This window comes from Typopeltis vanoorti, chromosome 2 (assembly GCF_054136105.1).
Source record: "Typopeltis vanoorti isolate ZY-2024b chromosome 2, IOZ_Tvanoo_1.0, whole genome shotgun sequence".
In the NCBI taxonomy this organism is placed as follows: Eukaryota; Metazoa; Arthropoda; class Arachnida; order Uropygi; family Thelyphonidae; genus Typopeltis; species Typopeltis vanoorti.
Window position 1 is genome coordinate 63,962,790 of NC_143550.1, and position 14,432 is coordinate 63,977,221.

At 35.0% G+C, this 14,432-nt stretch overlaps 1 protein-coding gene across 8 annotated transcripts in view; it reads right to left on the minus strand.

Moving 5' to 3' along the window:
* Window positions 1-14,432, minus strand: part of LOC150109091 (phospholipase D1-like) — a 584,228-nt gene that overhangs the window by 539,429 nt on the left and 30,367 nt on the right. Inside the window, exon 1 of one of the 8 annotated variants that reach the window (XM_090411571.1) lies at window positions 4,392-4,519. The exons of the other annotated variants lie outside the window; for them this stretch is intronic. The gene's annotated coding sequence lies outside the window, so the exon portion shown is untranslated. Of the gene's footprint in view, window positions 1-4,391; window positions 4,520-14,432 lie in introns of those variants that run through there. 8 annotated transcript variants of the gene reach the window in all.

The window sequence follows — 14,432 nt, forward strand, 5'->3', positions numbered from 1 at the left end:
TGGCGTTAAATCTTTTTTTTACAAAGAATTTTATAACCGCACGATACTCAATTTTATCCACTTCAAGGGATACAGACAGCACTTTTGCTTCAGACAGCTGTATAAAACAAACTACTTGATAGAATGGCTTGCAATTTCACGTGGATGCTTATGACAGATGTACCAACTTAGAAAAAAAAATCTTGCCGATAGTGTTGCCATTCTATGAAAAAGAGAACTTTTTTAGACCACTCTCGTATAGCAATATTAAGTAAAAGCTAAGAGCATAACACAATCACGAAACCGCTATGGGACTAAACTGAGTATGGTATTATGAAAATATGCAGAGAGGAGAGGGGAATATTTGACGTTAGAGAGCTCCTTCAGACTTATATAGTACTAATCAAAATATGATTACACAACGAATTGAAAAAAAAAAATCACAAAGGGAACCTATCACTGTTCACATTGAAATGTATTACAGAGGTAAGTTTCGCAGTTCTAAAGTACAGTTCAAAATATATATTTTAGATGGAGAGTAGGTCACTAAGATTTTAGTACCCTTCTCACATGCATTATCTCTCTCCGATTGCAAATTTTAGAGGTTGCTTGAGCAGTAAGCAATTTAAGAAGTAATTACTGTGATCTGAAAGGAATTCTAAATTACGCTATCATTTTTGCTTAAGTAAGTTAATGGGGAATGGTTACGGGGAAGAGAATTGAGGGATAATTTTATGCATGAAATTAATTATCTAAGATCAAATATTACAAATAAAATCAGGATGACAGTTTTGGGGTGATTCTTAAATATTGCGTTTTTCAGGACTCTCTCTCCTCCCCGTGTGCGTGTGTGTGTGTGTGTGTGTCAAACCTTCCGAAAACACCACAACCTTCTCTAAATGACTATAATTTGCAAATCTAAATACACAATGATTTGCTTTAAAAGTGTATCAATAAATTTCTATTTTTGAAACCCCCAGCATTTATATTACCTATACCTATTATACTTAGAAAAAGCATAGTAGCTATATATGCTTATTTTACTGCAGGTCTAGTTTGAAATCATTTAAAAAAAAAATTTCAAAAACTCTAGTACATGTAGAAGTCAACAGTTTTTGAATTTTTTTTTTAATGATTTGGAAGTTCCAGAGTTTAGTGGCATGACATCATTGTAAATGCAATATCCCCTCTGATTACTGAAATATTAAATTATTGAAGAAGAATCAAAAATTGTAAACTGATTGCTAGTTTGGTAATCTAAAGTTACCAAAAGAGAGACCTAGAGGATTCAAGCACTATATGCATATTGCATTTAAAACATTTGCTGATATTCATAGAATTTAAAGATTTTACATATCAACTTAATTTTATTAATTTTGAAGGGATGCTCTATGACGCATTTTGTGCTCAGGTGCTAATTTGAGTGTACCGTAAAATAAGAACGGGAATAAATTTTTCTGAGATCCCATTGTGGAAGATATAAGACTACTTATTGCATTATTGATATTTATCATAAAATTTAATTTTGTTGATCCGTAATTGAAGTCTTTTATTTAATTATAAATAAAACGCAAAATTAAGTCTAAGTGCAACTTTATATTTTTTGTTATGTTAATAAAAGTGCGCAAGAAATACTTATAATTTTGAAACTAAAAATAAGAGGGTGATAATACTTCGTATTAATTAGTATTAGAATAAGAAATTTTTTAATGTCCAAACTATTGCTTTAATTTGTTCAGAGAACAACAATAAGATTCCCACAACTCATCAAAAATAACGAGATCTCCAATCTGAGCACTTCGGTTGGAATAGTTGAAACATAGCAACGATATTTTATGACATAGGCTTCCGCTTCCTGTTTATCTGGGCGAACAAATTAGATGTGCGAGTTTATGAAGGGAATTTGAAGTAATTCACTCCGATTTAGACAACCAACTCACAGATAAATTTGAATTATTTTATGGATTGTGAGCAATAAGTTGTCAATGCCTTAAAAAAAATACCGATGTTTAAAAACTACTATTGGTACCTAGTGTACTATAAATTAGTCTTCGATATGTGATACTGCTATAAACTTCTGTGTAGAGCTATTTACTTTTGAGCTACAAAGTGTCAAGCTACACATTTATAACAAAAATTCAATGCATTTTAATAGCATTTCAAAATGATGTGACCAATGCAGTAAATACCAAGTTTAGGATTAGAATACTATAAAATTAAATATGTTAAGATATTCATACCTCCACAATTATATATTAGATAGGTTTATGAGGAAAATCGATAAATGCCCAATCCCTCTACATGAATTAATAAACATCTTTGTAGAACAGCACAGATGTGAATGGGCGAACGAGTTGCCAAGGGAAGGAGAGGAGAATTTTGATCACATTGTAAAAAAAAAAAAAAAAAGAAGTAAGCAATGAATCATCTTTTCATTACGCAGCCATATCTTTAGGTAAATTTATGACGTGAATGGATTTACTCGCACATTTAATATCGTGAATGGACCAATTACTAAATATACAGGGAATTGTTCTCTAGAGACAAAGTACGATACTGGGGCATATGTATGCTGCAGTGGCTGGAGAACCAATACGCCATCTATTGTCTAACTTGGAATGCAAGCACTGTAAAGCACTCTCGAACATTCCAAGCACTCCCGAACGATGTTCAACGTTACTGACTGGACGGGCGAAGCAAATATGCATTTATATTCCCCTTTGTCTAGGTAGGTGAACTCATGAATGGGGTAGTTTTGAGCTTTATGTTCCCCCTTTGTGGACAGTGTAGTTAGTTGATTTCAGCTGGGAGCAGGATTGCTTTTGGTCTTTTGTGCTTGTTGTAGACTGTCTCATCGTATTCTGAGCCTTCTTTGATCAGTGGATTAGGATGAGTGATTGCTCTAGTGAAAGACTTCTCTGCTAGATCATGTAGTCCGGGGGGGGGTCGATGTAAGGGGTTTTGGTCTCCCCATGGATCTGGGTGTTTCTGACATACCACGGTGCATCCAAAATTATCCGTAGGCGCTTATTTTGAATCATCTGGAGTTTTAGAATATTAGACTGTCAGGTGTGGCTCCACGCTGGGGAGGCATACGTGATTACAGGACGTATTACCATCTTGTATATTAGCAGTTTATTTTGTACATGAATTTTACTTCTGCGGTTGATCATAGGGATAAAGCTGTGCTATGGCTCTGGATGTCTTGCAACAGATATATGTTTAATGTGACTGTTGAATCTAATTCTTTTGTCCGGTTGAACTCCCAGATACTTGGTTTCTGTTTGCTACGGAATCTTTTTCCCATAGAGTTGGATGTCTTCATTAATGAGCGCTTTTCTTCTGGTAAAAATTATAGCTGAGCTTTTCTGTGGATTGATCTAAATCCTTCAATCCGAGAACCACTTTGCAAAAGAGGCGATGCTATCCTGGAGTCTTTTGACTGCCAGCTTGGGGATGAAAGATCTGGTCAGTATTGCCGTATCATCTGCATGTAGGGCAGTGATGGTTGTTCTTGAGTTTTGCGGGATATCAGTCACATAGATCGAGAAGAGTGGGGGGGGGGGGACAGGAGAGAGCCCTGGGGTACACCTGCCAGAATTTTTCTTCTGGATGATACAATTCCATTGATTTTTATCTGCATGTATCTGTTTGAGAGATAATATTTGATCACCCTTACGATGTTTATGGGTGTGTTGGCTTTTATAAGCTTGTAGAGTAGGCCATGGTGCCAGACTTTGTCGAATGACTTTGCTAGATCCAAAAATACGGCTGCGGTGTGCTGGTTCCAATTAAAACAGAGTGTGATGTGTTCTACCAGGCGGTGTATTTGTTGAACGACCTCCCATTCTCTGCTTTAATCTTCAAGATTTAACTAGAACTGGTCACGAGGCTTTTTCTACTATAATTCAAGATTTGCCATTTGACTATGATGTGATCAATGGTCACATCTTGGATGATTTAGAGGCTAGGTTTTTGTAACACGTAAGTTATCCTGATTAAGTAAGTAATTAACTTTATGCTAACCAAACTAAGTGTAAGGCAATTTCTGAAATTCTAGAGAGATTTGAAGACGAGATAACAGAAACAGAACAAATTAAACATAATCCTAGGGAGAAGTATTTTTAATGTAGCCCCTATCTCTCGATATGCTTTTATTTCAGCTTTGTCTGGTCAGTAATGGCCGGTTCTTGGGGGGGGGGGGATTTAAAACTATGATATCTCGTGTGTTAGCCTGAAGTCCAAAAACATAACTCCCAGCTCTACAGTCGGATCCTAAACCGAAATGAATGGCAATTATATTTTTCGTTCTAGGTTGTATTCGATATAACCTGGATAGGTTAAAGTTACAAATAAATGTTTATGCTTTAATAATGATGAACGTAAAATAAAAATATTAGGAAATTACTCACGCCTGTGATGGTATTAGCATTCGCCTTCATTCGACTTTAATACTGTGAAATGTATCGTGACTTTCATAAGAAGTAAAATACTTTCGAATAAGTTGAAAGAATTTACCAAACCCGCTATTGCATACTTGTCCTGCTTGGTGACTAATCGATCCGCAAACAGACACGAGTTCATCCTTAACTACAGTGCAAGTAATATCTGAATATGATATTTGAAAGATGTTCCTATTACTAGAAACAAGGAAGTTTCCAGACAGGGTAGGGTACATTTGTAACGATGCCAACTTCCTAATAGATAATTTACGTTTATAGTTTTATAGCAGTATTGTCTCATGAGAAGATTAACACATAATAGAAAATGAGTCACTTAAGTGTTTTGGTTCAAAGCTACAAGCATCGTTCAATTAAAAAATTCCTTTTGGAGATAATTATGTAGAACGAAATGTCTCTTCAAGAACTTAAATGGTGGCAGAACGAACCAGCGGGTCCTTTTGATTTAAAAAAAATGTCATCATTAGGTGATGCATTTATAGAGTAAATGTATCACATAATGTCCATCTCGTACGAGTGTCAGGTATTTTAATCTCGGAAATGCCTTGGATCAGAAAATTCAATAAATGAACTTAGGATAAGAAAAAAAATGTGCGGATTAAGAAAATATTGATGCCTTTTAAAGTATGACCAAAGCAGCTGAAGCCAATGGGGCTGGCAGATTGTCTTAATAATTGCGTGTTTTCTAATTTGTTTGCAGTATGAAACTTTTCGAGAGTGGAGGGGGGAGGAAAGACCCTTCGAATGAAATCAGTAAACGTCTGCATATGAAAGGAAAAACATCTTATTAAAGGTTCTTGCTAGGATTCGAACCCAGGTATTTCCATCCAAGAATATATCAATCAAGAAAGCAAAAGAAATGGGCATGTCATGTGGAAAGAGTAGAGACCACAAATTAACTGCATAAATGCACTATCAAGAGGAATAGAAGACCTGAGAAGTAGGAATTGGAGTAGGGAAGGGAGTTTGACTATTGGTCATTTTTATAACAATCACTAATCAAATAAAGTAATGTGCTCATCGGTTAACACTCTTAACTCTATTATATCTGCCATTACAGATAAATCTTTTTCCTTGTAGGATTGAGTATAGCTTTTTCCTGAACACACTATTATAATTATACTAATTTTCTATCCACAGCACTTAACTACTTCTTTCTTAAAACAGAAAGATGTATGCTTTCCAGAACCCACTGTTGAGAGCAGTCCTTATTTTCCATTTAACCCTTAAAACGAACTCCTAATATGTTCTTTCATTCACTACTATATTCCATGCTTAGCAAGAATCTTACAAATCTATATGATGAACTGTATATGTCAGCTTCAGACGTCTCGTCATTATGATGCAATCTCACTCGCCAGAAAGTGAATCTTGTTCAAATACCTTTTGAATCATATTTGCATCCATTTGCATCTAGACGACCAGAGTTGTGAGCTGTAATTTAACATGGACTTGAAACTTACTAGAAGGGATATCGGCTTCCTTCCTATTAAAAATTATGCTCCTTTTAATTATGTTAAAAACTTCCGATCATTGTTAGCTACGTTATCCATATAATTCCTGAACATTACGTAAGTACATGGGTATGTACATTAATAATAATGGTTTCTTTATTGCTAACAAATATTTTAGAATGAGGAACTTATTTCATCCTCTGCGATTCAAAAACTAAATAGCTAGTTTGAATTACGGTAAGCACTTACAAAATCGATTTATTATTCAAAGAAAGTAATTTTTTCAAAATGTTATTCAGTGGTTAGAATCATTTCAAGCAGACAGATTTGCATGTAAAATATAAACACTTATGAATTAAGATGTTTGATAGTTCACATCTTTTAAGATCGAATTACTCACACTTTAGGCAGGATAATCTATCGCTCCGATTCAAGGTATGGAAAAACAGACTTCACAACTCTTCGTAGTAAAAAGTTACGTTTAAAACTGCCTCTATGAACGAACTTTGTGAGCTTGAAAATGATTCCATGTTCTGCGTCGACACGACATTCAGCTAGACTGGACTTTGTGACTCACCATATCAAATGTATTCTTGATATTCGCTGATTCTCTTCTCTGTACAGCAACTAACTTCGCCAAAATAAGTGGCTATGCTCACTCGCTTGGAACATGATATATACTAAGTAATGAAAACTTTTTACATATATACTATACACACATATCAAACCCACACTAGCGCATTGTCGTGCCCAGTACTGGGGGGGAGCGAGAAGAAAGGAATATGTTGACGCGTTGTTTAACAACTGAAGTTGTTTCCCATAAAGAGGTAGATGGAATGAAAGAGAAGTTGGTTCCGTAAGTTTTCGAGCAGGTGTATATGTATGTTGACGGGCGGCGGCTGCTGTTATTACAATCTTGGAAGCATTTATAGAAAAGACGAGGAGGGAAAAAAAATAATTTATTTGTGAGAGGTCATCAACTAATCAGATGCTCAACTGTACCGCATCAAGCAATCTTAAAGAAATTTTGGGTGCACCATCCTGGAGCAAAAAGTATACCAAAGAAGACTGAGATGGAATGATTATTAGCATTATGAAATATTTGATGCTGCATCCCCCCCACCCCATCATTTAACATTATCTGTTAAGGAATCGAGGTCTTCCGAAGAATATATTGCTCCGTCCATTTACATCGTTCATAAAGAGAAATTTTAATATTTAAATCTAAAGCATTAATGAATATAGTATAGTAAAATAATATATGCACGTAAACACAAGAAAGATATTTAATTAACCAAATATTTCGGTCTGGAAATAGCAAACCATCTTCAGTGGCACTACAAGAACAGTTTTTAAAAAATACAAGGTGGAATACTAACAATAGCTCATTTAAAAATAGAACAAGCCGCACGATGTTATATCACTAAGTATTAAAGGGAATATTTTTAAGTAGAGACATGATTGAAATAAAGATATTAATTAATATGAATTAATGAGTTATCCTGATTAGACTTTACCAGATTTGTGATATAGATATACAGTCATTCCGATTCAGGTTAGGACTCTACACTTTCTTTGAATAAACGTTCAAATTTATAACGGGATCTATGTAAGAGGCGATTTTTTGACCAAAGGATGTTGTGGTTAGTTTCGATCCAATCCAGATTTTTCAGGTTTGCTGTGATGAATGGAGGATCGATGTTCTTTGATTCTTTTTTCAAGAGAACGTCCAGTTTGTCCAAAATAGGAGAGATCACAGTTGCAAGAAATTTGATAAACTCCAGGAAGAGATATAGTGAGCGTTTATCTTTAGGAGAAGGAAAATGGGAAGATAATTTGTTAATAGGTAATACATAGCTGTTAACTCATATTTCTTCAGAATTCTTGCGATAGGTTCTGAAATCCCGGAGATGTAAGGGATTGGAACTCGACGTATTGAATCTTCGTTGTTTTGTGGTGGATTATAAGAATCGAGAAGATGTTGAGTACTCTTTTCGGAAAAGCCATTGAGTTTCATGTGTTGTTGGATAGTAGAAAGTTCTTTCTGTAGAAAATTAGAAGTAGAACAATTAGTTTTGGCTCTTCTGATTAGACATTTTATGATTCCTGTTTTTTGACAAGGATGATGGGCTGATTCTTTAAGAATATAACGACTAAGACGATTTAAGAATAGAACGTCTAAAAAAAGATAACTGGTTGTTTTCTTCCATTTCCATAGTAAACTTTATACGATGATGTAAGGAATTGATACTGTTTAAAAAAGAAGGTAAGGAGTCTTTGTTGTGCGGCCATACAGTAAAGATGTCATCTATATATCTTACCCAAAAGGATGGTTGAGGGAAAATAGATGAGAAGAGGACTTTTTCTAGATGTTCTAAATAAACGTTGGCTAAAGCAGGAGAGAGAGGACTTCCCATGGCAGTTCCTTCTACTTGGCTGTAAAATTTGTTCTGACATAAGATAATTTGTTAATATGTGAATACGTAGCTGTTAACTCATATTTCTTCAGAATTCTTGCGATAGGTTCTGAAATCCCTGAGACGTAAAGAATTAGAACTCGACGTATTGAATCTTCGTTGTTTTTTGGTAGGTTATAAGAATCGAGAAGATGTTGTGTACTCTTTTCGGAAAAGCCATTGAGTTTCATGTGTTGTTTTTTGACATAATTTGAAATAATTCCTGTTTTTTTTTTTGACATAATCCTTGTCAAAAAACAGGAATCATAAAATGTCTTATCAGAAGAGCCAAACCTAATTGTTCTACTTCTAATTTTCTACAGAAAGAACTTTCTACTATCCAACAACACATGAAACTCAATGGCTTTTCCGAAAAGAGTACTCAACATCTTCTCGATTCTTATAATCCACCACAAAACAACGAAAATTCAATACGTCGAGTTCCAATTCCTTACATTTCCGGGATTTCAGAACCTATCGCAAGAATTCTGAAGAAATATGAGTTAACAGCTACGTATTCACCTATTAACAAATTATCTTCCCATTTTCCTTCTCCTAAAGATAAACGCTCAACTATGTCTCTTCCTGGAGTTATCAAATTCCCTGCAACTGTGATCTCTCCTATTTTGGACAAACTGAACGTTCTCTTGAAAAAAGAATCCAAGAACATCAATCCTCCATTCATCACAACAAACCTGAAAAATCTGGATTGGCTCAGCACGGGATTGAAACTAACCACAACATCCTTTGGTCAAAAACTCGCCTCTTACATAGATCCCATTATACATTTGAACGTTTATTCAAAGAAAGCGTAGAGGCCTTACTCCATCGTCCTAACCTGAATCGAAATGACTGTATATCTATATTACAAATCTGGGAAAGTCTAATCAGGATAACTCATTAATTCATATTAATTTTGTTATTTAATATTATTAATTAATATCTTTATTTCAATCATGTCTGTACTTAAAAATATTCCCGTTAATACTTAGTGATATAACATCACGCGGCTTGTTCTATTTTTAAATGATCTATTGTTAGTATTCCACCTTGTATTTTTTTAAAACTGTTCTGTAGTGCCACTGAAGATGGTCTGCTATTTCCAGACTGAAATATTTGGTTAATTAAATATCTTTCTTGTGTTTACGTGCTTATATTATTCAGTCTTTTTGTCACAAGTATTCCTTAAAACATCATAGTATAGTAAAGAAAAATAGCTCTATTTCTGAGCACTTTCTTTACGCTGTTGTGATATTTACTCTCTGGTGGATGAAAAGACCTGGGACAGAATCCGTGTAGAAAGTCAGAAAGAGATCTTTATAAGGCCTTTTCATCTGAAGGAAGGTTAGCAAGCTTCGTTTTATGATGAGACAGGGTTGTTTTTTTTAAATTTATTTATTCTCTTTCTTCAATAAACTCTGGTTTTCATCCCTTAAAATAAATTGGACAGAACAACAAACAGACCTAGTACACCGGCATCATAGCTTTAGTTATGACGGAATTTCTACCGAAATTCTAACTAATCCAGTTTTCGCACTGTGGTAATCCACTGCTAAACATCTGGCTTTGAGAAAAGTCACCTCTCTGGAGCTTTATAATTACTTTTTATCGTACTATTTCACCGAGAAATTAGTGTATTCTTCATATAGAAGAAACTTTGCTAAAATCTAAATTTAAATAAATAAATCACACCATAGCCAATTTGTGATCTGTTTCTGTTCCGATTTCTTCATAAATATTTAGCAAGTATGGCCAAATCAATCATCCTTTAACAAAATCTCAGAAACTGATCATAGCAAGGATGCTATGGATACAAAGCATCCTTGCTTTGTATCCATATACACAAATTTCCATAAATTCTCATTACTTTGTTAACGATCCTTAAAGAATAAATTGCCCCAAATCTCGATTTTTATATGATAAACCTTCCTTATTAAATGAGTCACTGAACACGAGAGAGTAAGAATTACCAGAAAGTTTATAATCAATGTGTGCATTCAGATATTAAAAGCGTTTGGAGTCTGTTTCTCAAGCTGGTATATAAAATATTGAAGTGATTTCTCCTCCTTGGAAAATAATCAGAATTGAAGGTATTTTTTTATTTAATGACGAAAGACTTTTGCAAGGGTGCTAAATTTATGTTCATTGGTTTATACAATAATCGATAACACTCTCTGAAAAATAATAAACAAAACAAAAAAAAAAAAAAAGAAGCTACGGGAAATGAATCTCAAACGGGTTCTATATAAGAAAGGTAATGGAACAAGAGTGTCAAAGCGGATAAAACATAATATACAAGCAAATGTAAGGAGATTTTGATCAGAGGAGAACTTAATGAAAGTGTAACAAACTATTGTTACACTAATGATTTGAGAGGTGAGACGTATTCTGTGAGGGCCGATATGAAGAAGTTGTTGGACGAAGCAAAAAACAAGGGCGAGAAGATGAAGACAGTCTCCTGCCATTCTAGCTTAGAGGCGAACAGTGGTGAAGGGCGTGGCTATGCAGAAAGAATGTTGTAGGGTATATGAACCAATGGTCTGAATTTGACGGAAAGAATGATCTATATAATGTTGTCGGACTGCATCTAGAGAGAGAGAGAGATCTCTGTTTACTGAGAGTGTTGAAGCGCGAAGTCAGGAAAACTTATTCAATTAAGGTGAATGCAGGTGAGAGAGAGAAAATGACCAACAAATACAGAATCTAGTCTCTTAAGCAACGATATTGAATAGGGTGGTCAGATCAGGAAGTAAAGGCGGCCTAAAGGGATGTTACGGGTTCTATATACTAATGCCAGAAGTATCAGGACAAGAGGGAGGAGTTTCTGGCATTGGTTATCTATAACCTCGCCAAATAATATAACATATGGTTATGTCATTTGGCGAGGCCAAATGAGAGACACAAGGTTATAGATATTGGTGAGACTTGGCTCACTAATCTATAAGTATTTCTAGGCAGATAATTATTGAAATAACTCAAAATATAATAGTGATATTAATCTAGTGAAGAAGTATTACTATAACGCCGATTCATTTTTTCAATAAAAACAATCCTAATTAAATTAAGACTGAATTGCAAATTCTAGTGTTCATCCGAATTCCGACATTTATTCGCATATCTAAGTCTACGTAGTTATGGTTATATATCATTTCGAAATGTTTGTCTCTTTGTTTCCGTGCAAATAGTTAGACTGAAACAAAAATGGAATTCACTGGGGGGGAGGGGGGAACCTTATAGATGCTCATTACCAAATTTCAGTAAAATTCATCCAACTGGATTTCAGGCTCAGCTAACTGGCTTCTCTTTAATTGCGAAGATTCAGATGAAATACAAAATATACTTGCTGTTAGTATGCATAATTAAAGAGTCCATCTAGTGGATTCATGGTGATACTTTATCTCCGTGTATCCAGCAGAATGCCGTGTAATCCTCGCCATCCTTACCCCATGAACATTTTTCGCTCCAATGCATATATCTTCTATTGGAAACAGACCAGAGCCTTGTCCTATTTTCGTCTTATGTATTACAGTGGATAACCTACATATGTTTTCTATTCCTCCTGTCCGTGGTCTGATTTATTTCCTCTTTTTCAATATAAGCATCTGCTTTGACGGATTAACTGGAACAATCCTCGATGGATTGTTTTTTTTTTTAACACTCGAAGCAACTAATAGCTCACAGCATAGTGATCTTGTGTCCGTCAACTTGCAGGTTCTGGATGTTTTGCCTGTTTTTCGGGATGAAAAACCAGGGTTCCCAGATGGAAAACTCCAACGTTCTTACGAGATAGAATAAAGGAGTTCCTTTCTTGGCATCAGTCTTCAACTCTTGTATACGTGACGAAAGGAAATTACTTCCCACTTTGCAAAAGAATAATTCACTTGGATGATATTTACCAGAAAGAAAATGTTTAACAGACGGATAACAAGAAGTTTTCTGAGTGTATCCTTCTCTGCATTTGGGCTCAAAATTTGATCTCCATAATGAGCGCTTATCTTATTTCGTGTTCACAAACTGTCATACTTGACTGGGATATCTACCCAACCTAATGGAAGCAAGCTGATATTCTGCTTTCCTAAAATAGAAGAGTCAACTATTACACAATAGTTTCCATTACCCTGCCTCAATTCTATCAAAAAACAGGGGGTTTATCAACAACCGTGCCATTTTCTCTTATTACCAATTAATTTCTTAATTTATAATTATCAATATAGATCTCTTTGCCAACATTATCAAACCATTTGGACAAAAAACATGCAAAGATTTGAAAGAAACCTCTTGTGATCATTGCGATATATTCGCTCGCATTTCATCAGGTCTGGCATAGGGGTTCTCTTACCAAGCTACTCTTGTGTTCAGCCTTTCATCCGCAACTAGCTCTAGTTTCCTCTGTGTTCGTTCACTGAGTGTCAGTGTTGAGGATTTCTTCTCTTCGGACTTTCTCATTTATGTTATAATATCCAGCACTTTGGATTTTCACTCATTCCCTTCTTCCTATGCATTAATGACCTTCTTTCACTGATCACAAATCCTATTTGATTAATGAAATGAACTCTTCCACTTAACCATGTCAAGTTCAGTGTCCTGCCATAGCCAAATAACTTGGCTTTGTATAAACTTAATGATCAGATAGGGCAGTTAATGTTATTTGCATGTTGCGCTCTTTACTGTTCATGCATGTATACTTATGTCGGTCTGTTTAAGAGATGAAAAACCCGAGCTTCCAGACGTTAAAGTAACCCTGCTGAGTCCAAATGATACTAGCTTGAGTAATGAAAGGACCTCATAAGGATATTTTCTCATCCTATACAGTATTCGAACCAAGGTCTTTTCAAATGGCATTGTCGTTACTGTGTGCGCTTAGGAGGACTTTTTCAACTGAAATTGAATTAGCGGGTGTCATACGCAGGTGGAAGGATTTTTCCTCCTGAAAATTGTCGTCTTTCATCCAGGAATAGGAAAAATCGAGCAGAAACTACATAAGCTATTAACAGATATAATACATCAATCTCAGACCTCTTCTTTTGTTTAATTCCAAACAATCACCAGCTAAGTTAGTGTCGAAATTCTTGAATCCAGGATTCAATAATTTCCATAACTAAAGTCTTAAACACTGTCCACCTTGCCATTTTTAGCGGTGGGGTGTTTTATTCTTGAAGAATAACTTCGTTTTACTTTCCCTTATTTTAGCTGAAGTATCTCCAATCAAAATTATTTCATCTTCTTGGGTTGACTTATACCTCAAATTATCTTAGTACAAACACATGGCATCCGTATTCCCCAAGAAAGTGCCATTTTCTGTGCACGGCACTATTTTTTACCTGTACAACAGCTAATACTATAAATCCCAAATATTCTCAGTCTTAGAATACTATTTCTCACGGTTGGTGCATCAGCTACTTCCATAAAGATTATTGATACTATCCAAGAGAAGGCAATCCATTTAATAGATGGTCCCTCTAGCACAACCTCTGCATCTCAGTCAATATCGACGATGCCTTTTGGGTGAAAAAAGATCTGGGTTCAAATTCCATTTAAGATACGAAGAACTTTTATATCAAAGTGACTTTCTTTTAATGTGCACTCCTTCAGTCTGGCTGCTTAGTGTGATATCTCCGTCTTTACTTATGATGGGTCTTAAAAGTGAAAATAATCTTTTCAATGTTTTGCTGAACTTTGTCCTGCTCTAACTAATGCAACCTAGATGATATCATTTACAGTAAATCATGCTGATAATAAAAACTGCACTACCGGCGACATCAAGTCTGCATGTATATTGAAACATTCGCTATTACTGATATGCCTGGAAATGTTTCTAAAATTATTTCACTTAGGCAAATATTTTGTTTAGTATTTTTTAATTAAAAATGTTAGTTTTCTCCATAGATTTCAGACTCCTCTCTCCCATATCGAATGTCTAAAATTCTCTGTACCGTGTGCGCTCATGTTTCTATTTCTTCAGGTAGTGGCTCGTTCAATAGAAATGAAAATAGCTGTAGAAACAATCCGTGTGTTTCTCATCAAGAAACATCAAGCATAGCAATAAATCAAAAATTAAAATTCAAAGGACGAAATAAAATTAT